Raw genomic sequence first — 3,321 nt, 5'->3', positions numbered from 1 at the left:
TCTAAATTAAATTTAAATTAAAACAACATTTTTTGTTTCTGCTGATCTTAAAAGATCTTAGAAGTCCCCAAAGTATCCAAAAGCCCTATTAACAGTCAGATGTTGGGGCCAGATTTTACTAACAAGGGCTTAAAAATACCGGCCATTGAGTTAGCGGTGGTCTTTGAAAGCAGTCATTCAGTCATATTATGTCCTTTGCAGTAAACTGTGGAGAGAACAAAATTCAACACTTTGGCTGTCAGAGCCCTGAAAAATGGTCCATAAAAATACCAAGGAAAACTGATCTGTCAGCCTTAGCGATTAGAAAATAATGATCCTCCATTTAGACAAGATTATCAATGTACAGATTTGCCTGTTCAACCCGCTCTCGTGTTGGGCTGCCTCAGGGATGACACATGCTCTTTAGACCCCGAATGTTCCTAGAGATAAACTCATTTGCTCACCTAATCTCTAATGAGGAAATGCCAAGGCTGAGTATATAATTCAGTACAATTTTCAAGGAGGCATTATAATGCAGATTGAAGTGGAAAGGACTGTCTTGAATATGTCAGAGTATAATATTACTCTCATAATTAGATGATCAACTGGTTATGAAAATTATTGAGCTGTAAGAATTACATGGCTTGATATGTAGTGCTGCTGAGCAAATGTACAATTTGATACATTATTCTGAGCAAAAAGTTGGGCAGAACGAAGCCACAAAGCACAGGTTTGGGTTGCCCTCAGGGAAAACTAATTTTAGAAGATTAAGTTTTGCCTGGAAATAGAATTCACTTTGTCAATAGCCAATGACATTGCAATCAAACCCATAGATTTAATGGTTTCGTGTGCTCCCTGCTTCATAACGGGACCCTGAGAAATCAGAGAAGGTTTTTTTTTTTTCCATAGAGACAGACCTTTCCCTTATGGCCCAGGGACCAGAGAGACAAATCACCCGGCAGTTTTATTCTGTAGGGGTTTGGAACGCCCGGAATTCTGCTTCAGTGTCATCAAATGAAAGGCAGCATTAATATTCACTTGCTGATCTGCAGCGTGCTTTAGGTGATCTTTACCTGAGTGCTAAAGCTTGATATCGATGGAAAGGTCTATAAAATGAATTTTCATGCTGAATCTATTGAGTGCTTATAAAAAAGCAGACTGGTAGCTGCTGACTCACTCATAAGACTTTGTCAGATATCTCAGAATCTGCATAAATCTCCATATAGTCAAGATATCTCGATCACATTATGCTAAATTATGAGTAGCAAATTAACTAAAATGTTTGAATACAATTAGGTTAGGAATAGGACCTATTTTTATGAACCAACTTATCATCTCAGAAAGAAACACCATTGTAATTGGATCACTTACTTCTTCTACATTTATGTATAATTCACATTCAAAAAGAAAAATGTCAATGTTTCTGCCTTTTCTTGCAGTGGATTTACTTATGAATAATTACACTGGAATTCGGATTTTTCTTAGCTTTGATTGACAGGTAATTCCAAATCCTACAGAATAGCACCGACACTGTTAGAACAGAGGGAGGATTTAGAGACAGAGGTTGTAAAATATCTCCTGTGCAGGGCTCCTGCACCTGGATTAGCCGGTGCATGACCTTATAAGCAGGGTTGCTAATTGTTCGTATATCTGCCACGGCTCTGCCCCTTCGCTTCCCCCCTCTCCCAAACGCTAAAGCTCCTTTTCACCATTCCCAGCACATGCCCCCAGCTTTCCACAGCCAAACCTCTCTGGGTGCTGCTCTTGCAGATACGCTTGCAGCCTTCAAAAATTACCATCAGTAAACGTTTCCTCCTTCCCCGTTAACTTCGTTAAGAGGCGATTTGGCAACCCTGTTCATGAATCATGCCACGCCGCGCGCCTCACCGGTCGCCGCATGCCGGCCATGCATATTAGTGCAATACAGATGTTACCGCCAGACAAACCGCACACACGGGCTGGCATGCTCTCCGAGGCCGATAGATAAATAGCTACTGTGTGGAGGGTGGGCAGGGAACTTTCTGAACAATAAACCATTTTGCTATTGTAGAAATACCATTTATTCAACCCGAGCTGTGCAGTTCTGCAGAGAAGTCAGGTGCTGCTCACGTGGAATCATCCAAGCGCAAAGCCCGTGCCCCCCATCACACAGTATCCGCTCTAATTAGTGCAGTAAAGATCTAAACAATACCAACATCTTGGGAAATACAGACATCTGTTAAACTCCAGGTGGTGAACTTCACAACTAACACAACACCACATTACTGTACTGTTACAATACACTGTGTCAAGAACAACAAGAGCTCTGGGTTAGTCTTGGTTATTACTGGAAAGGTTAACTTGGCTTCCCGGCACACATGGCGTTAAAGAAAAGAGGAGGAGAGCAAATGGACAAAAGAAGAATCAGCAGAACAAGAATGTGAGAAGATGGAGAAATACAGCAAAAGCCCACTACGAGACGTCAGGCTGTAACACAGGGTGTAAATCAAGCTGCGTCATGGTGGCTGGGGGCCAGGAGTGGTGGAAAGGGAGAAGCGGCTCAAATTTAGATATCGTTACACTGGAGAAAATCAGCTCAGACAGTGGAGCCTGAGCAATCTCCTCCTAACCCAGGTAGGAAGGAGACCTTGCAGCTGGTTGAGAGCTGGCTTGGGAGAATCCCACCTGCCCATTCATTCTGGGCGATGGTGGCTGAAGGGCAATGGGTGCCTGGCAGGGGGGGCACTCAGCTTTAATTTATCGTTTTCACAGGCTCTCAACTCAGGTTGTTTCCCAAGCAGACATTCTGTACTCCTCTTGGCATCATCCCATGGGAAGGAAGGAGACCTTGCAGCTGGTTGAGAGCTGGCTTGGGAGAATCCCACCTGCCCATTCATTCTGGGCGATGGTGGCTGAAGGGCAATGGGTGCCTGGCAGGGGGGGCACTCAGCTTTAATTTATCGTTTTCACAGGCTCTCAACTCAGGTTGTTTCCCAAGCAGACATTCTGTACTCCTCTTGGCATCATCCCATGGGATTGTAACTGATCCCTGTGGCAAGGGCTGGGAGGCAGAGCACGGCAGCCCCAGCCTGCATCCCAGGGGAGCCAAGCTCATCGCCATCCTCTCCTGCCCGTTTGGAAAGGCAATGAAAGGCAAATTGCTGTTGCAGGATAAACATTTCCCATTCCTGAGCCTGCTCCAGCTTCTCCCTTTGGCGATCGCAGCCCGGGTTTGGGGCATTAAGCCCCGTGCCGCTGACAGCTCTAGGATGTGACCTGCGGAATGGCACCCGTGAGCAGCAAAGCACCGCTGGAGGCACCCCTGGTTTTGCCGGGCAGTGCCACTGCCAGCTCCCGAGGGCT

General features: G+C 45.3%; 1 protein-coding gene across 1 annotated transcript in view; it reads right to left on the bottom strand.

The window, feature by feature from the left end:
* Positions 1–3,321, bottom strand: part of CACNA1G (calcium voltage-gated channel subunit alpha1 G) — a 106,919-nt gene that overhangs the window by 24,202 nt on the left and 79,396 nt on the right. The gene's annotated exons all lie outside the window — the stretch shown is intronic.

Source organism: Egretta garzetta, unplaced genomic scaffold (genome assembly GCF_000687185.1).
Source record: "Egretta garzetta isolate BGI_Z169 unplaced genomic scaffold, ASM68718v1 scaffold34, whole genome shotgun sequence".
Taxonomy (NCBI): Eukaryota; Metazoa; Chordata; class Aves; order Pelecaniformes; family Ardeidae; genus Egretta; species Egretta garzetta.
Note: the sequence above shows the minus strand (reverse complement) of the source record. Positions and strands in the feature narration are given on the sequence as shown.